The 26,706-nt window shown below is 49.1% G+C and overlaps 1 long non-coding RNA gene and 1 pseudogene across 1 annotated transcript; both read right to left on the bottom strand.

The window, feature by feature from the left end:
• The window catches only part of LOC132334622 (zinc finger protein 850-like), an 860,268-nt pseudogene extending 834,545 nt beyond the window's left edge, over positions 1-25,723 (bottom strand).
• Positions 25,724-26,024: 301 nt separating this feature from the next.
• Positions 26,025-26,466, bottom strand: LOC132334899 (uncharacterized). The gene is made up of 2 exons (XR_009488546.1): positions 26,335-26,466; positions 26,025-26,060 (listed from the first exon to the last, which is right to left on the bottom strand). It is a non-coding gene; the product is annotated as an uncharacterized LOC132334899 (long non-coding RNA).
• Between the last annotated feature and the right edge of the window lie 240 nt (positions 26,467-26,706).

The following is a 26,706-nucleotide window of genomic DNA, read 5'->3' as shown; positions in this document are numbered from 1 at the left end:
GTCCATGGTGACAGAGCCAGTCCTCATGGAACACTGGAGAACATTGTTACCAATGCAATCTCATGGAACCAGGTGTCCATGGTGACAGAGCCAGGCCTCATGGAACTTTGGAGAACATTGTTACCCAAGGGAATCCCATGGAACCAGGTGTCCATGGTGACAGAGCCAGGCTAATGGAACCTAATGGAATACTGGAGAACATTGTTACCCAAGGGAATCCCATGGAACCAGGTGTCCATTTTGACAGAGCCAGGCCTCATGGAACACTGGAGAACATTGTTACCCAATGGAATCCTCATGGAACCAGGTGTCCATGGTGACAGAGCTAGGCCTGATCGGACCTAATGGAACACAAGAGAACATTGTTAGCCCATGGAATCTCCTGGAACCAGGTGTCCATGGTTACAGAGCCAGGCCTGATGGAACCTAATGGAACACAGGAGGTCATTGTTACTCCATGGAACCCCATGGAACAATGTTCTCCAGTGTTACAGTGACAGGCCTCATGGAACTTTGGAGAACATTGTTATCCAAGGGAATTTCATGGAACCATGTGTCCATGGTGACAGTGTCAGTCATCATGGAACACTGGAGAACTTTGTTACCTAATGGAATCTCATGGAAACAGGTATCCATGGTGACCGATCCAGGCCTTATGGAACACTGGAGAGCATTGTTACCAAATGGAAACTCATGGAACCAAGTGTCCATGGTGACAGAGCTAGGCCTGATGGAACACTGGAGAACATTGTTACTCAAGGGAATCCCCTGGAACCAGGTGTCCATGGTGACAGAGCCAGGCTAATGGAACATAATGGAACACTGGACAACATTGTTACCCCATGGAATCTCATGGAACCAGGTGTCCATGGTGACAGAGCCAGGGCTGATGGAACACTGGAGAAGATTGTTATCCGAAAGAATCTCATGGAACCAGGTGTCCATGGTGACAGAGCCAGACCTGATGGAACACTGGAGAACATTGTTACCCAAGGGAATCCCATGGAACCAGGTGTCCATGGTGACAGAGCCAGGCCAGATGGAACAGTGGAGAATATGGTAACCCAAGGGAATCACATGGAACCATGTGTCCATGGTGACAGAGCCAGGCCTGATGGAACACTGGAGAACATTGTTACCCCATGGTATCTCATGGAACAACGTGTCCATGTTGACAGAGCCAGCCCTGATGGAACCTAATGGAACACCGGAGAACACTGTTTCTCATTGAAATCTAATGGACCCAGGTGTCCATGGTGACAGAGTCAGGTCTCATGGAACACTGGAGAACATTGTTACCCAATGGAATCTCATGGAACCAGTTGTCCATTGTGACAGTGTTAGTCATCATGGACAACTGGAGAACATTGTTACCCAAGGGAATCCTCATGGAACCAGGTGTCCATGGTGACAGAGCTAGGCCTGATGGGACCTAATGGAACACAAGAGAACATTGTTAGCCCATGGAATCTCCTGGAACCAGGTGTCCATGGTTACAGAGCCAGGCCTGATGGAACCTAATGGAACACAGGAGGACATTGTTATCCAAGGGAATTTCACGGAACCATGTGTCCAGTGTTACAGTGACAGGCCTCATGGAACACTGGAGAACTTTGTTACCTAATGTAATCTCATGGAACCAGGTATCCATGGGGACCGATCCGGGCCTCAGGGAACACTGGAGAGCATTGGTACCCAATGGAAACTCATGGAACCAAGTGTCCATGGTGACAGAGCTAGGCCTGATGGGACCTAATGGAACACAGGAGAACATTGTTACCCAAGGGAATCCCATGGAACCAGGTGTCCATGGTGACAGAACCATGCCTCATGGAACACTGGAGAACATTGTTACCTAATGGAATCTCATGGAACCATGTATCCATGGTGACAGAGCCAGGCCTGATGGAACACTGCAGAATATTGTTACCCAAGGGAATCCCATGGAACCAGGTGTCCATGGTGACAGAGCCAGGCCTCCTGGAACAATGGAGAACATTGTTACCCAGTGGAATCTCATGGAACCAGGTATCCATGGTGACAGAGCTAGGCCTGATGGAACAATGGAGAACATTGTTACCCAATGGAATCTCATGGAACCACTTGTCCAACATGACAGAGCCAGGCCTGATGGAAAACTGGAGACCATTGTTAACCCATGGAATCTCATTGAACCAGGTGTCCATGGTGACAGAGCCAGGCCTGATGGAACCTGATGGAACACAGGAGGACATTGTTATCCAAGGGAATTTCATGGAACCATGTGTCCATGATGACAGAGACAGGCCTCATGGAACACTGGAGAACATTGTTACCAAAGGGAATCCCATGGAACCAGGTGTCCATGGTGACAGAGCCAGTCCTCATGGAACACTGGAGAACATTGTTACCCAAGGGAATCCCATGGAACCAGGTGTCCATGGTGACAGAGCCAGGCTAATGGAACCTAATGGAATACTGGAGATCATTGTTACCCAAGGGAATCCCATGGAACCAGGTGTCCATGGTGACAGAGCCAGGTCTCATGGAACACTGGAGAACATTGTTACCCCATGGAATCTCATGGAACCAGGTGTCCATGGTGACAGAGCCAGGCCTGATGGAAAACTGGAGACCACTGTTAACCCATGCAATCTCATGGAACCAGGTGTAAATGGTGACAGAGCCAGGCCTCATGGAACACTGGAGAACATTGTTACCCAATGGAATCCTCATGGAACCAGGTGTCCATGGTGACTGAGCTAGGCCTGATCGGACCTAATGGAACACAAGAGAACATTGTTAGCCCATGGAATCTCCTGGAACCAGGTGTCCATGGTGACAGAGCCAGGCCTGATGGAACCTAATGGAACACTGGAGGACATTGTTATCCAAGGGAATTTCATGGAACCATGTGTCCAGTGTTACAGTGACAGGCCTCATGGAACACTGGAGAACTTTGTTTTCTAATGGAATCTCATGGAACCAGGTATCCATGGTGACCGATCCAGGCCTTATGGAACACTGGAGAGCATTGTTACCCAATGGAAACTCATGGAACCAAGTGTCCATGGTGACAGAGCTTGGCCTGATGGGACCTAATGGAACACAGGAGAACATTGTTAGCCCATGGAATCTCATGGAACCAGGTGTCCTTGGTGACACAGCCAGGCCTGATGGAACACTGGAGAACATTGTTACCCAGGGGAATCCCATGGAACCAGGTGTCCATGGTGACAGAGCCAGGCCAGATGGAACCTAATGGAACACAGCAGAACACTGTTACCCTATGAAATCTAATGGAACCAGGTGTCCATGGTGACAGAGCCAGACCTGATGGAACACAGGAGAACATTGTTACTCAAGAGAATCCCATGGAACCAGGTGTCCATGGTGACAGAGCCAGGCTAATGGAACATAATGGAACACTGGAGAACATTGTTACCCCATGGAATCCCATGGAACCAGGTGTCCATGGTGACAGAGCCATGCCTCAAGGAACACTGGAGACCATTGTTAACCCATGGAATCTCATGGAACCAGGTGTCCATGGTGACAGAGCCAGGCCTGATGGAACCTAATGGAACACAGGAGGACATTGTTATCCAAGGGAATTTCATGGAACCATGTGTCCATTGTGACAGTGTCAGTCATCATGGAACACTGGAGAACTTTGTTACCTAATGGAATCTCATGGAACCAGGTATCCATGGTGACCGATCCGGGCCTCATGGAACACAGGAGAACATTGTTACCCAATTGAAACTCATGGAACCAGGTGTCCATGGTGACAGAGCCAGGCCTCATGGAATACTGGAGAACATTGTTACCCCATGGAATCTCATGGAACCAGGTGTCCATGATGACAGAGACAGGCCTCATGGAACACTGGAGAACATTGTTACCCCATGGAATCCCATGGAACCAGGTGTCCATGGTGACAGAGCCAGTCCTCATGGAACACTGGAGAATATTGTTACGCAATGGAATCTCATGGAACCAGGTGTCCATGGTGACAGAGACAGGCCTCATGGAACACTGGAGAACATTGTTACCCAAGGGAATCCCATGGAACCAGGTGTCCATTGTGACAGAACCAGTCTAATGGAACCTAATGGAGCACAGGAGAACATTGTTATCCCATGGAATCTCATGGAACCAGTTGTCCATGTTTACCAATCCGGGCCTCATGGAACACTGGAGAACATTGTTACCCAATGCAATCTCATGGAACCAGGTGAGATTGCATTGGGTAACAGTGTGGTGACAGAGCCAGGCCTGATGGAACACTGGAGAACATTGTTACCCATGGAATCTGTCGTGGTTTGAGGGGAAATTGTTTTTTTGGGATGGTGTGGTAACGCCAATCGGTGTCTAGATTTAATATTGGCACCTGCTTTGTCCACTGAGGGTATGGATACGCCTCTGAGAACACAGGGGTTATAAGCTGTGAACTCCCACTGGAAGTTGCTTTTGAGTTCCGGCCCTTGACCAGACGAGACCTCTCCCCTGTCCAGCTCTGAGCTGGGCAGTGGGGGGGAAGGGAGCCATGTGGCCGGAAGGAGGTAGGCCAGGCCTGGGCCGAAGGGTGGAGGAGCATTGCACTGCCAGGGCTTCGGGCAGCCATCCCCCATTCCCCCCCCCGGAGGGAGAGAGAGTGAGAGCAGCCTGTGCCTGTGATAGCGCGGCTGGAGTGAAGGAGAAGGGGGGGGTGCCCAGCAGAGCAGCCAGCCATGGGAGTTCATGAACCAAACCGGCAGAGCCTGGGACTTTTAACCCTTCTTGGGACGATGGAAACCTTGCAAATGCTGATTCATCCTGGAGTTGGTGAGATTGAGAGAAGTTGAGAAGAATTCTAGGTGGGAGGAGATGATGGAGTGGCTTTTGGCTGGACTTTTCTTGGATAGCTATGGACAGAACCCTTGAGTTCCTGTGACACAGAGACTGCATCTAGGGGGAGGCAATGGCTCAGAGCCAGGAGAGTGCGGTGATGTGAGAGTGTGTGAACAGAGACGAAGGGTGGAGGAGAATGGTGGTGGTGCCCTTCATCTCCGAAGAAGAAGAAGAGGAAGATGATCTCTGTTCAAGAGACCCCTCAGCCCCAGGGGGTGAAACATGGCAGGGACAGATGTCCCAAAAGGAGAGGGACTGTGCTCTTTTTTGGAACTGGACAAAGCATCCTTAAAGGGAAAAAACCCTAGAAGCAGCTCTGGTCCATGTGCAGTGGTGAGAGCACTGGACATGGAAGGAAGAGGTCACAATGGCAAAATGTTCTCCGGGCGGTGCCACACGTGACACAGAAACACGAGAAGTTTCGATTGATTCCTGGGTGAAGTCTGTAGTGCAAGAGGGACTCCTCTCTTCTCAAAGAAGCGAGAATTGATTATCCAAAGGGTGGTAACAGAATTAGGAAATTTGGTGGGGGGAGGAGGAGGAAATTGTGAAGGTTTTCATCCTGTGTTCTGTGTGTTTTTTCCCTGTAGTTTTATGTTAATAAAGTTTTTTTCCTTTCAATCGTAAGTTGGAGCCAGCTCGGCTCTGTCTCTGATCACATCTCACAGTAGATACCAGGAAAAGAGGTTTTCTCATGGAAGCACTGGCATTTCACCAGGCTCAGACCATGACACTGATAGTCAAGGAAACATAGCTGCTAACCAGCCTACTATTTGTCTGATTGAATTGCAACCCTGTTCACCTGAACAACTGCAGCAGCAGGCTGATGCAGCCTGTGTCTCTGACATGGGTTTGCCCATTTTCTATAAGAGAACACACACAAGACTCCAGAGACAAATGCAACTGCAGACAAAATCTCAACAGCAAGCTGAATTTACATACATACATTCCCTTTCCTAAGCACATATCCTCCCCACAAGGAAATACAAAATCATATCAACATATTGGTAAATAACCTTTCCATGTCTCTCTCTTTCTAGACACTCTCAGAAACTATGGGTTTGCATTTGCAAACTCTCTTTTTTGAACTAAACCACGTTCTGCTGTTTAAGGAAATCCCAGTGAGCAGTGACCTACTTCGACAATTCAGGGTCAGTTACATGCAAACATTCATCTTTATAAATTCACTTCACCACAACATTGCTTATTGCATGTTCCAAATTCTGGACTGCAGATTGGCAAATAGAAAAGGAGTGTTGTTGTAACACAGAAAAAAAACCAACTTACCATTATTTGACACCAGTACTAAGATGACAGAAACAGACATTCTTTTCAAGTTCACATCAGAATCCTTTTTAATTCAAAAAAAAATGAGTTCTTCAAGCAATGCAGAAGTACACAAAGTCTGTTGACAAGACACTGAAAACAAAAAGTGAAAACCATTAAGTCCTAAAGTAAGCTACTCATCATCCTAAATTATTAAGTTTCAGTTGTGGCCAGTATGTGGGGAGCAGAGACAGGGCAGGACTATGAAGTGCCTGAGGGCTTCCCCCTGCAGTGAGTTCTACACCAAGCAGGACCCTGGCAAGCTTTGGAACAATCCAGGAGTCACTGAACACTTGCTGCTGAGGGACAGGGGGAGTGCAGCTGTCTGGTAACTTAAAGACACCCTGTGTGCACAAGTCAGCAAGGCACAGATCAAATCTGGGGATGGACAGGGCAACTGGGGCACCTTCCCTGCCCTTGCTCCAACTGACAATCTTGTAGTCTCATTTTGTGAGACCAAAAGAAAGTGGAGACAAAGCAGGAGCACAAGTAATGACAGGGGGCCAGAGCACACTCAGAAATACAAACAGTGTTATTTTTATTGCCATTACTCTCTAGAATAATCCCCAATGTAAATAAAGCTGCTTCCTTTACAATGCAATGAGCACTCGACTTGGCAAGGTCATTTTTAAACATCAAACCACCAATTCCTCCAAAGTATTCGCTCGCTTCACCTACAAGAGGAAAAAAGAACAGAAACTTTTGCTTCTGTTTCTCTGCAAAATGAAAGGCTTCTAGGATTTTCCAACATCTCAAGCCTTATGTCCTTTAGACATTTTTACAGTGCCCACCAGTTCCTTGGCATATATGGTGAACATAAATGCCTGCATTGTTTCTAAGGAAAAGCCTTTCTTACTGTTTTGTTGGCAAATGGAATAGACAGTGACCACAGCCTCCTGCTGAGACAGAGGGCAGTCCAACTGAGATTTAAGGCATTCCAGCAGTAAGTTCAGATCTGTTTTCATATCTAGGAGCAAACACAAATAACTTCATTAAAATTGTTATCTTTTCTCTCTATTAATCTAGTCAGTATTAGAATAAACCTGTCAAGATGCAGTATGTAGGTGTATTTTAAAAAAGGGGGGGAAGTGAGCCAAAATGGAGCTACATCACTTCTATTCAGCCACAAACAACAAACCTAGAAATATTTCTGTCCATCCTTTGTTATTTGAGCATGAGTTCCTTTGCAGAGTAACAGCCTCCTTTTAATATTTCTGGCCTTTAATTACTAGTAACTCTTAGAAAGTCTGATGTAAACTACTAAATGTTAAACTCACAGTTGCAAGGTGCATTAAGTGTAAATAATACACAGACATTAAAGTATTCAGAGTGCAAATAAAATTCAGGGTGCAGTTGAAAATCTGTGGAGTAGTAAGGAAAGAGTCCAAGAGCACAAGGCTGCTCCGTGGTACTGAGGTACAGGAGACATAAACCATGCAGCACAGCAGCAGAGCCCTCAGTCAGGTGGGTGGAGATGTAACACAAAATATTCTCTGGGCACCTACACACAACCCTGGGTGGGAAAACAGACTTGGAAAATCTGCTTCTTAGTCTTTGGGGTATCATTAAAATACTTAGTTGATAATTATTTCTAACAGTGACAGAAGGTATTGTTTACTGTAAACTCTTACAAGGTCTGAGGGTTCTTAAAGAAGTTAAAATACAATAAAAATGTGGATAAATATTAGCAAATTAAAAACAAAAAAATGTGACTTCGTGGTGGTGTGTTTTACTATGTGTGCAGGTTTGACATTGGATTTACCCTTTGCATAGCCAATACAGTATCCAAAATGTGGAAATTAGGAAAAAGCATGTTCTCCCAACTGCTCACCACCCCACAACAGGCCTATCACAGTCTACTAAAACTTTGTAAAATTGATGCAGATTATAATGACAAATTATATTAGATATCTTACCACACTGATTTATCTGCACCTTTTGAGTGTTCTTTTTTTTAAATCTCTGTTCTTGTTCTACAACAGCAAGGAAAAAGTTTTTTCAGTTCTGTTCAGATTAGCAGCGTTTATAATATATGCAGTAGAAATGACACCATTTTTCTAAAATGCACTTTTCCCAGTTTTCTGCTTTTACTTTGTCATCTCTCACACACACACAGTTGAATGTATTGTTGTATGGCAGAGTTTTCCTTTGGAAATACAGTCTTTTATGACAGCCCTGCATTTGTAACCACCAGGTGATCATCTTTTGAGAGTGGACATTCTGCAGAAATCAGGTCGTTCCATGTTACCCCTGAGGGGCACTGTCAGTAAAGAACATCCCCTGCTCTGTGTCACTGATCACAACAAAGCTGATCCAACTTTCCTTACAAGAGTGGCCAACTTTGCCATCAGCCAACAACTGGCACTAAGACCAAGTCATGTTACTTAGGGGGTGGACACTCTAAAACACTCGGCCTCCTGCTGCTCAAGGAGCCACCAAACCATCAGCATTGTTCTGGCAGCACTGATCAAACCCAGGGCAGTGAGCACAGAGACATGTTCCTTACAGTGAGAACCCACTGAAATTCCCCAAAGACATTGCCACATTACATGAACCGTGCAACCCACAAAACCCCACAGCATTGCTTCTTCTCAAACCCCACAGGGCAGCCTCTGAGAGCAGAGCAGCAGAGTGACATTCAGCTTTGGAGGCACAAAGATGCTCCCTCAAACACGCCCCAAGTCCCAAACAGAGAAGGTTGATGCAAGCATCACAGTAACCTCTTACAATTTCTCCAAAAATGACTTGGCTCCAGGTAGAAACTTGAAATCAGTGGCAAATGCAGCTTAAGAATGGATTCATTTTCCTTCTCCAAGTGGAGCAAAGGCTCAAAGCAGAATCCTTGTCATCCTAATGAAGACAGCCAGCCCTGCTTTCTCTTGGGAGTTACTGACTGCCCCCATTCCTTTGCTGCTTCCCTTACACAGCGAGAATTGAGAGTGGTCATCTCCCTGCAGCCTTTCAGAAGTGATAATAAGACATGCATTTCATTTTCCTGCAAATCCTACCCTGCCACAACAAGGAAAAAGCTTGCCAGCCTTTCTCACCTCTTTTTGTCCTACTGCCATCACCCTGCCAGCCTAAGAAAAAACACAACCCACCCAAACAAAAGGAAGGCTGTAAAAATGAGTTCACTCTGGAGCTAATTGCTTTTCAGAAGAGTTTCATTTAATACATGTTTATACAATTCTGCAATATAAGAAGCACAAGGGGTTTAAAACTGGATGTATACAAGGATGTATATTTCGACCTTTACCTTGATCTTTTTGACTTTTGCAACCTACAGGAGGTACACAAAATAGTATTGATAAGCCAGCCTACATTAATTAGATGCAAATAGCTGACCTCGGTTGTTTCATCACAGAGCAAGGTGGAAAGACAAACAACTAGATTTGCTTCAACAAACAGCTGGCAAATGTTGCATCTAAAATTCTTCTCCATCATTTATGGAAAATAACCCAGTAACATTGCTTCAGACTTCAGAAACCACTCCTGGAGAAGTGCAGATCTGTCAATGTGTGTGCTCAGCAGCACCAGAGCACATGGCTGGCACGGTCAGTAGACCAGCCAGCCTGGGCAGGACTTATCCTTCAAAACCCAGGGAGCAAAGGCCAGAGGGGAGAAGTGCGGGTTGTTGGCGTCCTGTGGAAACCAAACCCCACAGCAGCAGCTGAGGCCGTGAGGACGCTGAGCTGTGGAACAGGACTTGGGGCTCTCCTGGCCTATTTCAGCTCCCTCACACCCTCCTCCCTCAGATGGGCCGTGTGTGATTTACAGCTCGTTATCAGAGCTCCACTCTGAAGCCTTAGCAAGCACCCCAGATCAGCCCAAAGATAAAAGGGAAAGAACATATACAAATTTAAAATAAGGGCGGGGGGTGGGGAGGGGGGGTTTTGAAGGCAACAGTCTAAAGACGAAACAGCAGCTGCATTCTTCTGTGGGAAGGCTGGGGAGTCCCGAGGGGGGAAATGGGGCACGGCTCGGGTACCTGTGATCCAGTGGCGCGGGTGGCTCCGGGCAGACCCCGAGGCGAGGCGGGTGCCCGCTGCCGAGCGCTGTCCGGCTGAAGGACGGGATCTGCAGGCTGAGGGGTGGGATCTGCGGGCTGAGGGGTGGGATCTGGAGGCTGAGGGGTGGGATCTCCGGGCTGAAGGACAGCAGACGTCCCGCCGGGCTGAGGGCGGGGATCTCGCGGAGCTGAGGGCAGAGCCCGACCCGGCCCCTCAGGAGACGCCGCCCCAGCGCCTCAGGGTGCGGCCGCCCTCGGACTCGGGACAGCCCTGAGCCTTCCCCTCAGCCAGGCGGGAAGCGCTTGGAATGGTAGAACTGACAGAGGTGAACGAGATCTTGAAGACCATCAGTTCAATGTCAGCCCAGCACTGACACTGCAAACCCAGACCACTAAACCATTTGCCAGTGTCAGATCCAGAGGTCTCTTTAACATCTCCAGGGATGGCAACTGCACCACCCCTCTGGCCAACCTATTCCCAGGCATGAACACCTGAGCAGTGAAATATTTTTCTAAAGTCTAACCTGAATTTCCTCTCAACGTGAGGCCACTTCCTCAGGGTCTCAGTGCAGGCCCAGCAGAAGAGAGCAGCCCCCCCTCAGTGCACGCTCCTGTCAGGGAGTTGGAGAGAGCGGTGAGGTCCCTCCTGAGCCTCTTCTCCAGACTGAACAAACCCAGCTCCCTCAGCTACTCCTCATGGGACATGTTTTCTAGAGCCTTTGTGAGCCTTGCTGCCCTTCTCTGGACACACTCAGCCCCTCAATGTCCTTTTTCCCGAGGGGCCCAGAGCTGACACAGCCCTCGAGCTGTGGCCTCAGCAGTGCCCAGCACAGAGGGGCAGGCACTGCCCTGGTCCCGCTGCCCACACTGCTGCTGATCCAGGCCAGGTGCCATTGGCCTCTTGCCCCCTTGGGCACACTCTGGCTCACACTGAGGCGGCTGGTGACCTGCAGGATGTGGCACTTGGCCTTGTGGAACCTCAATGGCCTTGTCCTTGGCCCATTGATCCAGTCTGTCCAAGTCTCACTGCAGAGCCTTCCCGTCCTCCAGCAGATCCACACTCCCACCCAACTGGGCATTGGCAAATTTACTGAGGGTGCTGTCAATCTCGATCTCCAGATCATCAATAAAGATGTTAACCAGGACCAGCCCCAAAACTGAGCCCTGGAGAACACATTTCAGTGCAGCTCAGTTTGCATACTCTGCAGTTGGAGGCTGCAATGCCCCCACAACAGAAAGAGCTGCCATCCCTTGGCATTGGCCACACACACAGGTGCAGGAAAAAAACCTTTTACTCGGTGAATATGGCTGACAGGACTGAGCTTTCAGGCACACACTCCCTTTCCCTAATGCCCCTGAACTCAAGAGAAGGTATTTCACCTTCCAGCTCTTTGCACCATTGGATCCTCAGACCATCAGAGCTCCACCAGCCTCTCTCATCCTTTTGCACCTTCTCCCCACTCAAACTGAGGAGCAGCTTTGATAAGAAAAAATGCAGTTCTGCTGCCAAGGAGGTGAGCCAATTTGCAAATGTAACTTACCCTGCCAAAAACAGCTACTGCCTTTTTCTTTGAGAGGCGAGTCATGAGAAGTAATGAACATGTGTTGCATTTTAAACCAAAAAGGAAAAGAAACTAAAGCACTCACAGAGGATTTGGCAAAGCCAATAGGTGCCAGTGTGGCTTATCCTGTTGGCTGCTCAGTTATTGCAGCCCTTTGCTACTTTACCATTTGTCTTGTTTGGAGATTGTGCTCAGATAATTCAATGATGGGTACAAGAGAAATTTAAAAAATCATAGCTGATCTCAAGATAATACAATTTAGGAAAATTTGAATAGATTGTGAAGTATTTACATCAGGGTGATGACAGTTACCACATAGAGACCAAAATAAGCCCTTTTAACAAAACTTCAATTATATCCTTGTTCCTCAAGCCCTACTATCCATTTGTTTGGCTGATGTAGTAGAATGTAAAAATACTGTTCAATAACTTGTATTGTTTATACTTTCCAACACTTCTGTTGTGTTTTCTAAAAGCTCTGAGTATTTTTTAGTTTGAAAAAAAAATCTATTATTTTGGTAGTAACATTGCAGTTCTGTCTTTTCCTCTTGGTACTCAGCTGGAGAAATAAAGGAAAAAAAAGAGGAGAAAAAGTTGCTGAGGTGGACAGTAGATCACAAGGAGCAAAGTTACAGAAGACAAGTGCATTACTACTGCCACTGCTTAAGAGCATCTCTCACAAAAAGCAGACTGGCTACACTGTCCCAACTCCATCATTTCAACTCTCCATGTTTTGTTTCTTGCTTTTCAAAGCTGAGCTGAGCCATTTGTACCTAATATGAATAACAACTAGTAATACACACTTACAGTTCTCTTGTATTACTGCAACAGCACTAGGCACCCTTAGAATTTTTTAGGGCAATTGCAATGCTGTCCCTGAATTTAAACCGGTTCAAGATATTATTTGTAGCTTATTCTTGAAGGTAATTTGTAGCAAAAGTCAAAAAATTATTGCAGCTGGTCAGTGACTGGACTGTTATGTGTATGGGATACACACGATGATTTAAGTACTGCTCCATTCTGTGTGACTGCAGGCTTTGAAAAGAGTAATCCCACTTGGCATTTGGACTCCATTTGGTCTCAGGAATTATGGATCCAGAGTAACTTGTTAGAAGCTTGTGAAAAAATGTCTCTGAAGTTTACAGCAGAGCTGAAGTGTACAGAAGGATGAGAATTCAATGAATCATTCAATGAATACTAAGAATAAGTTTGAAAAGCATATCCAGTTATCCTGCTGTCTATATCCAGTGACTGTCCACTGTTACAGTACAGTGCACAATGTCACCAGGAAAATTGTGAATGTCATCTTTAGACCAATCTATTCACACATTTTATTTTTGATCAGAGTTACTATCTACAAATTACCAAGCTGTTTTGCCTTTTTGAGGCTCTTGTTATTTTTGTGTGAAGTATTTCCATGTATAATACAGGTGGCTCCTGTGTCTTGGTTTGGAAAGACAGGTGTTTGCTAAGGAAGGCAGGAGCCTTTCTTGAAATGGAAAAATGTAAACCCCTTCCTTCTGAATTGTTATAAATTTTAAATTAAGGGAGGCTCTCAGGTAAAAATATGGGAGCAGGAATAACAGTTCTTTATTAGGGAAGTGTCAGTGATGGAGAGAGATGGGGAGACTGACTTGGGGATCAGAATCTGATTTTATTGTGGGATACAAGCACTTATATACTATTTTAGGGAGACTAGTAATGTGTACTACAGTGATTAGGTTAAAATCACATACACAAACTTATGCATAAAACAACATCCCTTGCTTGCAGAGTTTAATGGGATTTTCTTTTTCCAGCAAACCCGTCTGATTTTTTTCCAGCAAACCCTTCTTGCAATCTAGGTCTAATTTTCAAAGTCCTGTTTGTTTTGCCAAGGCATCCTGGTATCAAATCTCTTCTGTTAACCAGGTCCAAAGTTTATCATCTGTCTTCTATCCTCCAACATTCCAACATCTTAACACCTGAATTATGTTACTGACTGATGGGAATGGTTTAGATTGTAACCTCTGTCATCAATGTACAGCTCAGATTCTTAAGGAAGCATCCTGAAGGAGATGATGCCTATTTGGAAAACGTGGGGGTTCCCAGGAGGGGGCACCGCTGATCCAGGGCATCGAGGCGCTGCCTGCAATCGTCCATAACCACCCCTAAGGAGCCTCCAGGGCTTCACCCTCCATGAGCTGCAGCAGACGTGTCAGGAAAGGTGACAAGAGCCCGTGGAATGGTCCTTGTTGCAGGCAGATTAGCCACTTGTAGCTCTTCAAAACTCCCTCCTGTAAAAAACTGAAAAAACTTTACCCGTTCCTAAATGTGAAAAACACATTCACTCTCCTGTGAAAATGCAAAAAGTTTAATAAAGGACAGTGGGAGACCAGGACCATGGAGGACCATGGCTATTATGGCCGGGTGCATCTTGGCACTCAGCCAGGAGCACCCTGTTCCCTTCGGGGATCCCCTGAAATACCTTTTCCCTTTCATCAGCCTGTTGCATATTCATAGACCCTCATGCATATCCATAAACTGCTTCACATATTCCAGGAACTCTTCTACATGGCCCCTCCTTGGGTCTGCCTTTTCAGAGCATGTGTGTTTCTTGGCTGTGGTTTTGGCTCCTTCTCTTTATCACCTCCAGGTTTTTGGGCCTTGGTCCACTCTGCCTTCAGACAGGGAGAGCTGATAGTTGGCAGATCTGTACAGGTGTCCTCATCCTGTGTGCATTGGATGTTATCCCATCCCAGCAGGCATTTAACACAAGCAGCTATTTCTCTGAGCTTAATTAACAACAGAAATAAAACCCATATATTTGTACCAAAGTTGCTTTAACATCACACATATAAAATCCATTTTAATATCTGTGAAAAGCCACTATTAGAAGATGTATCCATAACATTGCCCATATCTTTCCTTACCCTTTTGTTCCCAAGCGTTCAGCAAGGAGTGAAAACTGCCAGCATGGCACGGGGTTGCTGCCATCTCTCCATCACCCCGTGTCCCTCTCCTGTAAGAGCCTGAATGAGAGATGAGGGACTCCAGGCATTTCTTCAAAATGCAGTTTATTGTATCCTGGATGTTACAGCAGTCCAGGGTTGTGCGTGGCAGAGCCTGTGCCTACAGCTGCAGGCAGGCCTGGAGACCCTTTAGCTTTGGTTACAGTGCATTATATACTCTGCTTTGCTGAGCATGTTAACACAGAATAACCAATCTATACCTTTACTTTTACCTATAGCCTATCATAACGCCTGTAATTACCATATTCATGTTACTATTCTCCAATCACTCAAAGTTATTACGTTACAGTTTTAGCTAGAAGTTGTTTTTCAGTTTTCTTGCAGTGGAAAATTCTGAGACCTTTTTTCTACTTGCAATATTGGCAGTCTTGTTTACCTGTGGAATCTTTTTGCTTGGTAAAAACATCTTCTTGTTTGAGGTGGGTTTATCCTTTGCTCTAAGCCATAAAAACCACTTGTAAGTAGCACACCCTTTGCCTTCTTAGTTACCCAGTAAGACTGGCTCAACAATTCTTTTCTTCTATATCAAAACTTGCTTTCATTTCTATTCCTTCGGCTCATTCTACATTCAAAAATCTTTCTGTCATGCACACATATCTGTTAAAGATTCTTGTCAAACTTTCATCCTTCCCAACACTCTGTACCACTCTGTCTCTCTTTTCCTGAGGGCAGAACAAGGGACAGAATCCATCCAGAGGTGACACGGGAGCGCTGCTGTCCTCTCTCCGTTCTGTGTCCTCCTTTCCCCCCCATCTTTCCATGTTCCCCTTTCCTGCCTGTCACTGCTGAGTCAGAAATGACACGGATAAATGAGTGACACACTCCATGCATCTTCAGAAGGCCAATAATCATCTTTATTAGGAGACGGATTTTTTTGTACTCGATCCCAATACAGGTGGACCTGATTGGTTATTTTACATTTCACATGATTGGCTAATTAAGAAAACCCCTTGGGGTAAACAATCCATGAGGAAAACAATTGTCACAAACACCACCTGCGAGGTTGTTCAGGATTCTTCATCTCCAGCTCCCTAATGTTTCCCAGACGGATCCATGGGAAATCTTACCTGGATTGTGTATCCACACCTACCCGGGAAGGTGACGGCCGCGCCGTCCCGGGCCCTCCCTCTAGAAATGGCGCTTACCACGCTGTTTAAGGTTCCCTTTTTTCCTGCCCAAGTCTTTCTTTTCCCATCCCCAACTTCCCCTTCCCCCCTGCTGTTGGAACCCAGGGCACAAGGAATGTCTCCCTGAGAAGTCCTGATCCCCAGGAGATCACTGCTTTTAACTTTTGTCCATGGAGAAAGCTTCCAAGATGGAGGATTTTGGGTGTTGTCTAATCTCCTCCTTGTTCTTCATCTCCTCCATTTTCTGCTGTGTTGGGAGCACAGGGTGATTGGTTGAAAAAGCTGCAATGCAGACACCGAGTGGCAAACAAAGAATTAGTTACTTGTAGAAAGGTAGAAATAAAATGTGTTCCAAGAGTTAATTGGACAAAATAATTTTAAAAGACCTTGAACCTGTGTGTCCTGTGACTTTTGGTGCCTTCTCTTTGTATGCTAAGTCTGGTGTGCAGACGGCGTGCTGAACTTTTGGTAAGAGAAAAATAAACAACAACCTGAAGACCAAGAAAACCAAAGGTCCCGTTCATTTCTCAATCCTGGCACAGAACTTTTTAGGGGTGTCCCCATCAGGGGATCCTCAGGGGGGGTTCACACCTCCCTCCCTCCCCTGGTTCCTGCCCCGCTGCTCAGCCCCACTCCAAGCCCTGCACCCTCGCTGCTTCACAAAAGGACCCAAAATTAACCCCAAATCCACCCAAAATTACCTCAGAACCCATCCTGAGGGGCTCTGGGGGGATTTTGGCTGGGTTTGAATCCTACACCAAATCTGGTGTCCGGGAGTTACCCAAACCACCCAAAATCGACCCAGAATTGACCCATAATTACCTGAAATTCCCAAAACTACCTCCAAATCCATCCTGATGGAGTTTGGGGGAGATATGGAAGGATTTTAGGGGAATTTTAGGGGGAATTTTTAGTAGGTTTGAATCCTACACCCACTTTGGATTCCACAAGGTACCAAAACCCCCCCAAATCCACCCCAAATTACCTGAAATTATCCAAATTCATCCTAAGGGGGTTGGGGGGGGGGGGAATTGAGGGAATTTCGGGGTTCTGGGAGGGATTTTATGGGGGTTTTTTGGCAGTCATCATCATCCAAAACAAAACACCCCATGCCAAAGCCATGACCAAACCCTAAGGACTGTGCCCCTCGTGAAGAGGAGATCAAAGAACTGCTCCCCTTCTGGGGGGAAGATCAAAAGCCAGAGGAGACTAAAATACTAACTCATTAGGTTAAAACGTATTCATTTAATCAAGTATCATCATTTCTGTTCCTTTATCCTTTGTGATTAAGTCCCGAATGCTTTTCTATTCCTCATTAATTTAGCTGAATAATATTCATTTTGGTTTTGTAAACTATTAAGTCATATTCCTGATGTTATATATGGGGTCCCATATGTCTAATTTAATAAACCACAAACCTAAAATTTAGCAGCAGTTTTAACTGAGATAAAATAATACAATCAAATAGAATCCAGTAGTTACAAAAGGAAATTTGGCAGTGGTTTGGATAAAGCATAAGCAAAACTGCTCGATCGGGGTATGGGGAGGGCTTCCCACCCTGCCTGACGTTCAAAAGGCAAAAGGATCCAAACACAACTTATGTACTGTGTGCTAATACATATTCATCAATGTTTTCCTGTAAATCTCCTCCTGTTTCTGATTCTTGAAATCTACATCACCACACTCACAGCGCATGCTCCCACTGTGGCTAAGGGGGCTTCTGGCTCTCTGGGGCTCTCCTTGGAGGAAGGCCAACAGTCTTCCTCACTGTCCTCTGAACAACCTGACAGGCTGTGCATGTGCCCCAAGTCCTGTGTTGTGTAAGTAAGCACTATGCTCCAGTTAAGCCTTTTTATTTTATAGATAAGAACACTGTTTTAGACTCCCTGTCTGGAATTATCCCAATGTTATTCATGTCATGGCCGATCCTGTCCTGGGAGTTGTCTTAACTTCGTCTTGATGCCAATTCTGACTTGGGAGTCTTCCTAACTTTTGTTCATCAAGGCCAATTCCAATCTCCTGTACCCTGTTTCCCACATGTATCATCTACAAAGAAACCCATCTGCTTCATAGCATTAATAAAATATACCTTTCCAATTTTCTTCCCAAAATATTGATATAATTACAATTTTGTTAGCACAAACCACATCCATTTATCACAATTTCCCCCATCTTCTCTTTGGATAATATTAATTCATGCTTTTTATTAAAGACTGAATTTTGGTATCTTCTACATGCCACAAATCCAGGTTTTCACAATCCCACATTTCTCTTTTTGATCAAATTTGATACATGGTATTTTACCTATGCAGGAAATAAAACATGGTATAGACCACAATAGAGTCCAGCTGGTATGAACCACCAGACTTTGTTAGCAAAAATCATATCCATTTATCACAACAGGCCAAAAGCTTGGAAAAGGATGAAAGAAATGCTCCGATGACGACGATAACAAACAAAAACCAAAATAATTTATCTTTGACAGCAAATGAACATGGGCTGCCCTCCAGCCCTCGAGCCTGGCAGGCTGAGCGGTGCCGTTCCCATGGCATGAGGTGCTGGCAGCCTGAGGAGAGAAACCAGAGAGCCACGGTCAGTGGCAGCAGGCTCCTGTCCCCCTGTCCTGCCATGGCCTGTGCCCGGGCCAGGCTGCTGGCTGTGCTCAGAGCCCAAACCTCCCAACCCATTCTCTGTTTTTAGAGAAGGGCAACGTGGCAGGCACCGTTCCACCTCCTCCGCTTAATCACGGCACAGCAACTCCTCAGCAGCTGCAAGAGCGGGATGCCCGTGTGCCCGCTGCCGCCTGCCCAGAGCCCTTCTGCCAGCTGAGCTGTGGAGCTGGGTGCCCACCTCTGGAGAGCTGCTGCCAGGAGAGGAGCCGATCCTGCACCAGGTCCTCGTCCTTCTGAAAGGGGCTGTCCCTGCAGACCGTGACCCCTGGGGTAGTACTGCCACTGGACGTGCTCCACAGACGCTGCAGGCACTTCCCCATCCGGTCCGGGCACCAGGTGAAATCCTCCTGGGAAAAACAGAGAACAATTGCATGAAAGTCAATTCAAAACAAGACCTGGAAACAAGAAAAAGCACAAAGCCTGTCACTGTTTCACAGACCTGAGGAGGGTCTGACCGCTCCATGAGAGAATTAAACCTGCCCACAGGTGGGGAAAATCCCCACCTTTCCCACATGTAAACGCGCCCCTTCCTCAAGGGCCTGCAAAGCAGACCAGCTGGGGCACAGTTCTGGAACCCGTCCCCCATCCACATGGATGGATGCTTTTGTCAGGCTGGCTGCTCCCGCCTCACCCCCTGCCAGGCTGGCTGGCAGAAGCTGTCAGCAAGGCCAGCAGCCGGCTCCCCTTCCACAACATCTGTCCTCTGTCCCGCCAAGAAGCAGCTTGGCGGCCAGCATAAAAATTAATATTCCCCAGTGCCACCGAGCGGGGAACCTCTGGCGCAGGGTCAGGCCGAGCCCTGCCCTGCCTGGAAGCACCAGCATCCCCCCGCCCCTGCGCCGGCTGGGGACTCATCTTGATTTCATCAGGGCGCAGAGCATGTCCTCCAGTCAGGGGCCGCAGCCAAAGCCCATTGGCTCTGCCCTGCCAGCGGCCAGCTCCAGGATGGTGTTCCCAGCTCCACGTTGTGCTCCAGAAGAACACGCCAGCGGTGCCTCAACTTGCAGCGACATCACGATGCCACTGAGCTGCAGGGGGATGTTTCCCCTGTCCCAGTCCGTGGCACCTTCACTGCAACTGCCACCACTTCTCCAATAGGACGGGGAGCTCGGAGCCGCTCCCTCCACAGCTCGCCGGGGACCAGCGGAAGCCTCTCCTTGGCTGTGCTCTCTCGTCCGCACCACAGCCGCAGGGAAACGCTCTGGGCTTTTCTTCCAGCGCCACGAGACGTGTTCCACTGCTACTTGCTGGGTTCCTGGATCTACTGTGCACAGGGATGCAGCTCTGCTGTCTCCTGGGCCAGGCAGGGCTCCTGCAGCCAAGAATGCTCGAAAAGCTCTTCCAGAGATGGTCTGTCTGTGGGGTCCATGCATAAACACCACCTGATGAGGTGCTGGCACTCTGTGGAGAGAAACCAGAAATCGCCGCTCAGCGGGACAAAGCTCCTGTCCATGCTCTCCCACATTCCACAGTGCTCAGGCCACACCAGGAGTGCTCAGAGCTGCAGCCAAAAGCTTCCCATCGATCCTCTCTTGCAGAGGACACCAGCACAGAGGCACAGGTGCCACCTCCTCCAGCTAAGCCCAGGAGATCCACCTCCTCACCAGCTGCAAGAGCAGGACGCTTCTGTGCCAGCTGCCGCTCCCAACCCCGTTCTTCCCCTCGTGCCTTGAAGGCGTATCCCCACCTTGAGACACCCGGATGGGGAAGCAGAGCTGGCCCTGGATGATGTCCTCCTTGGTGTGGAAAGGAAGGTGCCCGCAGACCAGCTCATAGAGCAGGATGCCCAGGGACCAGATGGTGGCTGGCTGGCCATGGTAGCAGCCAAAGAGGATCCACTCTGGTGGGCTGTACTCCGGCGTTCCTATGGGACACGGGCGCAGCTCATCAGGCATATCCTGCTCCCTCCCTCCCTCCTTCCCTCCCTCCCAGCCAGCCCCTGCCTTGCCAAAAAGCAACTTGGCTGCAGCTGGCTGAAGAAGGATCCCTCTCCCGCCCTCCCTTCCTCCCTCTTCCCCCTATTCCAGCAAAGGGGGGAACCTCTGCTGCCCGGCTGGGCCCTGGCTTTGGGCTCACCTGACATCCGGGTGTAGAATGTGTCCTGCAGGATCGTGCTGCACCTGAAGTCAATGAGCTTCACCTCGCCCGTGGCCAGGACGACGAGGACATTCTCAGTGCAGAGAAACACGTTCATCCTCCTGGGAAAATGTAAAAAGTTTAATAAAGGACAATGGGAGATCAGGACCATGGAGCAAAGGTTATTATGGCCCGGTGCATCGTGGCACTCAGCCAGGAGCACCCTGTTCCCTTCGGGGATCCCCTGAAATACCTTTCTCCTTACACCAGCCTGTTGCATATTCATAGACCCTCATGCATATCCATAAACTTGTTCACATTTTCCAGGAACTCTTCTACCTGGCCCCTCCTTGGGTCTGCCTTTTCAGAGCATGTGTGTTTCTTGGCTTTGGTTTTGGCTCCTTCTCTTTATCACCTCCAGTTTTTGGGCCTTGGTCCACTCTGTCTGCAGACAGGAATGCTGATAGTTGGCAGATCTGTGCAGGTGTCCTCATCCTGTGTGCATTGGATGTTATCCCATCCCAGCAGGCATTTAACACAAGCAGCTATTTCTCTAAGCTTAATTAACAATGGAAATAAAAACTATATCTTTATAACAAAGTTAGTTTAAAAAATGGTCCCAGCCTGTATTTGATCCCATACAAGTTGATCCCAGTCTGTGTGGTCCTGATCCATATGGTCCCACTCCCTAGAATCCCAGTCCATAGGATCCCAGTCAAGGTGATCGCAGTCCGTATAATCTCAGTCCAGTATATCCCAGTCTGTGTGGTCCCAATCCATAGGAGCCCAGCCCATATGGTCCCAGTCCATATTTGATCCCACTCCAGGCTATCCCGGTCTGGAGGGTTCTGATCCCCAGGATCCCTGTCCATGTGATCCCCGTCCATGTGATCCCAGCCCATATTTGATCCCAGTCCAGTTTATCCCAGTCTGTGTAGTCCTGATCCATATGGTCCCACTCTGTGCAGTCCCTGTTCATAGGATCCTAGTCCATATTTGATCCCAGCCCATATTTGATCCCAGTCCATATTTGATCCCAGTCTGTGTGGTCCTGCACACACTCCCAGAGTCTGGAATTCCAGTTCCAAGCCAGGAAACAATGTTCCTGCCCTAGAATTTCCTTCCTATCATCTCAAAACATTAGAATAAAATTATAAATAAAGAAATAATAAATAAAATGAAATAATAATGATGAAAATGAAATATAGTAATTTCAACTCTTACTTACGATATTCCAATAATGATTCAACCCAAAACAGCAAAACCTATTACTATAACATTACCAATAAATTTATATAAACAAATTATATACCAAGAAATAACTTTTGAAAGTTTTAACTCAATGGCTAATATACTTCAGATAAAAAATATCTAAAAAAACTAACATGCAATCTAACACACCTTAGTTAAACAATTCATATTACAAATATACTAAACACAAAATCAAACACCACTATAATTTCTCACACATTTTAACCAAACAATTAAACTTTAATAACATCCTTAAGTACTCTTAAAAAATTAAAATTATTTTTAAAAAATTGTGTGTGGGTGGTTTTATTTGGATATTGGTTTTTGGGTTGTTTGGGTTAGATGATTTAGAAAAATGTTTGGGTTAGATGATTTAGAAAAATGGGATTTTTACAGGAATTTAATCAGCTGAGAAGGCATCACTGCAAACAGAACTGACTGAAAATGAACAGGACAGAAATCAGTAACTCTGAAAGTTTTATTTGCTATCAAATACATCCCACCCAGCCAGCCCCACACAATCCCCATCCCATTGCTCCAAACTGGGATCCCACTTCTCCCAATCTCCTCCCAACTCCATCTCAGCCTGGCAGCTGTGGCATGGAGCGAATTTGGCCTGGGACTGAGTTTTTTTGAGGAGGGAACAAGAAATTTGAGGTGGAATTGAGCCATTTTGGGTAAAAATACAGTTCTTTTCAGTGGGATTTGAGGCGACAGATCGATCCCTCTTGGCTTTTGGAGTACAGAGAGATGGAGAAGAGAAAAAAATTAAGGCCAAACACATGGATAAGCAGCCAGGTGTGTTCCCAAAATGGATCACAGGGAATGTGGGTGACCAGGGCTGTGCCCAAAGTGGCTCCTCCAGTGGGGGATGGAGCTGGAGCAGCGCACGAAGCTCTTCCTGCACTCGGGGCACTCGCAGGGCTTCCCTTACCGGTGCCTCCGTTGGTGTTTGGTCAAGGTAGAGCTCTGTGAGAAGTTCTTCCCACACTGGGGACACTCGTAGGGCCTCTCCCCAGTGTGGATGTGCCGGTGGGTGATGAGGGTGGAGTTGCACTTGAATCCCTTCCCACAGTCAGGGCAGAGGAAGGGCCTCTCCTCTGAGTGAATCTGATAGTGCAGGATGAGACTGGAGCTGATCCGAAACCTCTTCCCACACTCGGAACACTCGTAGGATCCTAGGATCCCCGCAGCTCCGGCCCCTGCCCAGCCGCTCTGTCGGCAGCACAAAGGCTTCAGAAGAACCACCAAAGGCCAAGGGCCTTCTGACCATTTTCCCTGCTACACTGCATGTCTGGGAAGCTGGCTGAGCCCAGGCACCCTTTTCCCCCTCTTCCCCTATGACCTGCAGACCCTGGGCAGCAAAAGAAAACTCCTGGGAGTCTGTGTATTATAACACATTCTATATTCATATACTAAAGAAAAAAAAACAAAAAGAAGAACAATCCTAAAGAAATAGAGAATTCCCGCTGGCTCAGGTGGCCCCAGCAGACAGAGCCTCTGGGATCAGCTCTCTGCAGAGCTCCAGCAGCGCAGCCAGCCGAGCCCTGACAGACGAGGCCGTGTCCTCCATGCCCTGCGGAACTGATCTTGCAGCCTCTGGAAGAGGGTATGTCGCTCACTCTGCAGTGCCCAGAGGACATACAATGTTTGAATTGCCATGTCTGACACGGCACTGCTGATGTCCTCTGTCAGGTGTTCAAGGGCTGAAAGAGAGAACAACAGAGCCATGGTCAGATCCCAGATTGGCAGAGACCCGAGGAGAGCCCCCTGCCAGGGCCATCCCAGCCGGCTCTAGGCATGGCCAGGAGGGAGCAGGGACCAACAGGACCAGCCCGAAGCTGCTGGCCACGAATCCCCCACGTGGTCCTGAAATCTCAGTGTGCTCTGCCCACGCTGCCCCTCGTCCGCACAGGGAGCAGAGCCCTCTGCAGCCGGGGCAGGGCTTGCAGCTGCCCCCACCAGCCCCCACTGCCAGCCCCCTGCCCTCACTCACCAGTGCAGATGAGCTGGAGCTCTTCCTTCTTCCCCCTCAGGTACTGCCCAGCCATCCCTGTGAACACAGAGCCTGTCACGGCCCCAGCGGCACAGCTCCCTGCCGGCGGCGCTGCCGGCGCTGTGGCCACACAGCCTGCTGGCCCGGCAGGGCTCAGCCCGGGCCCTGGCCGCACGCTGCCGCCCAAGGGCACGGCTGCCAGAGGGCGGCAGCAGCGCCGAGGCCAGCCGGGGCTCCACGGCGCCGGGCCCGGCCGGCACTGCCGGGGCAGCAGTCGGGGCTGGGGCCGAGCTGCTGCGGGCCGGGGAGGGACCCGGGCTCGTGGCTCACCCATGAACCTGACGGCCGCCTCTCGCAGGGGCTCCTGTGGGCTCTGCAGGTAGCGCAGGGCCCGGCGCAGGTGCTCGGCCGCTCTGCTCCTGTCCTCTGCCAGCTGGAGAGAGCGGCGGGAGGGAACGAAGGGTTGGCGCGGGCTCAGCCCCTCGGCCGGGCGATGCCTGCGCCCAGCCCCGGCCTCCCCTGCCCGCACAGCCCTGAGGCGCGGCCAGCAGCCGCTGGCGCCGGGCTCCCGAGGGGAGGGGCCAGAGGGCCGGCTGCTGCCCGGGGAGCCGCGGTGCCGGCCCGCCCCGCAGCTCCGCCGGGCCGAGGCTCCACGGGCACCCGGCTCGGGCCCACGGGAGCCTGGAGAAGAGCCTGCGCGGCCTCGGCGTGCAGCAGCGGGCAGGGGCACAGCTGCCCGCCCCGCACTCTCAGCACCGCCCTCGGGAACCTTCTCCAGGCTGAGGCCGGGGCTAATTGGCAGTCCTTACCAGGCTCTCGCCAAACCTCCATGTCTGATCCGCCTGTAGCACTTGATCGAGATCCCTCCTCTTCAGGAATCTGGCTGAAGAATGCAGCATTTCCCGGGAGGCCTGAGGAGCAGCAGAGATGTGGAGATGGCCCCACAGGCCAGGGCACAGGAGCATCCCAGTGCCACAGCCTGGAGGAGGCTGCAGCCCGCAAAGTGCCAGGGCAGAAGGCAGCCCAGCCCCCTCCCGTGGGGACAGCAGCCAGCCACAAGTCCTCACCTCAGTTACAAGCTGATTCTCATCATGGCAGTGGAAGTAGAGTGGGAGCAGGCTCTGGCGCACGTGTGACTTCAGGGCTTTTCTTCCCTCTGGCGTTAATAAGTCCAGCATCTCTTGAAAGACACACATGGAGCTCAGCTGCACCTGGCTGTCATCCTGTATGAAAGCAAGGGCAAAAGACCTCAGCATCAGCTGCTTCAGACCCCCCAGAGCAAAGGGCTGCATCTCCACAGGGCACCGAGTGTCCGGGCAGCAGCCAGTGGCTGTGGGCACAGAGCCTTACGCAGTCAAAGAGTGGCAGGAGCGCCTCAGCCAGCTGCAGAGCGATGGGGGTGGGTATTTGGGCACCATTATCCAGGAGCAAATATCTGAGTAGAAGAATGGTCATCCTGACCATGTCACTATCATTTTCCTCCAGGAGCTCCACAAGACTTTCAGTCAGGCTCCCCATTTTTTCAGCCTGCATGGAACACAAGTTTGTGAAACACCACCCTGCTGCTGCTGGGCCCAGAGGCCAAAGGCCTTTCCCAAAGCACTCGGGCAGCTGAAGCAGGAGGCAGGAGAGCTGGGAGCAGCTGCCCCAGCACCCAAAGCACAGGCAAGGCCAAGCGACTGCGTTGCCCAGCCCCACACTGCCTGCATGGCTTCAGCCACTGTCCCCTCCTCACCATCAAGGGATTCTTGCCCAGCACTACGAGGCCTCTGAGGGCCAAGTAACGCCTCGCCCTGTGCTCGCTCTGCAGGTTCTCTGACATGATCTCCAGAACACTGTCACTGCATTCCCTCAAGTCCAGGCACTCGAGGACCTGAAAGGCACAGGGCAGTGACAGGGGACCCGGCCAGCAGGAGCCCGGAACCGCACAGGGCTGGGCCCAGGCAGCAGCACAGGGCATGGGCACCGTCCTGGCAGCTGTGGCTACGAGAGGGCAGAGAGCTGGGAGGCAGCTCAGCAAGGCAGTGCTGGCCTTGAGGCTCACCTCCACAAGGAATGCCAGGGCAGGGAAATCCCAGTATGGCATTTCTTTGCCGAGCATGCTGAGCAGGTAGAATGCAATCTCGGAACAAAAGTGTATGTCTGATTGGCAAATTTCTCTGACAAGAGGAAAAAGGAAACAAGACCCTGAGCCAGTGGGCAAACCTCTGCCAGGAGTGACTCACAGAGTTGAAATCTTTCCCCACCAGCCTTCCAGCAAGGAGCCCTGGGCCATGTGGGAGTTGGTTGCTCATGGGCACCCTCCTCTCCCTTTCCCAGTGTGCTTGGCCATTCCTCAGTGACAGGGCCCTGTAGCCCACGACCACGGGGACTGTGTGGGGCACCTGGGCACAGAGCACAAATGTCAGAGGCAGTGGGGAGAAGGGGTCTCACCTGCCCAGCAGAGCCACAGCAAAGTGGTGGGTGTCAACAGAGAGCAGCGTGTCCCAGCCACGCCTGCGTTCCATTGCCACCACCACATCCTCACACCGCAGAAGGCAGAGCAGGGACTTCAGGGTCTGCACTGCAAACCTGTGTGCAGAGCAAAGCCCAGGTCACACTGGCAGCACTGGCTCCTTCCCAGGCCACGTGGCAGGGAAACAGGATGGAGCACCTGTTTGGGCTGGTGGCAAGGCCGTGCTCTTCCTGGCATTGCTTCCAGAAGTTAATGACCTCCTCTGGCATATCCAGAGTGCTGAAGAACACTTGGAAGAGCAGATGCACAAAGAGGCGGGGGAAATACACCTTCAATATACGTGGGATACA

Source organism: Haemorhous mexicanus, chromosome 16 (genome assembly GCF_027477595.1).
Source record: "Haemorhous mexicanus isolate bHaeMex1 chromosome 16, bHaeMex1.pri, whole genome shotgun sequence".
NCBI classification, from domain to species: Eukaryota; Metazoa; Chordata; class Aves; order Passeriformes; family Fringillidae; genus Haemorhous; species Haemorhous mexicanus.
Note: the sequence above shows the minus strand (reverse complement) of the source record. Positions and strands in the feature narration are given on the sequence as shown.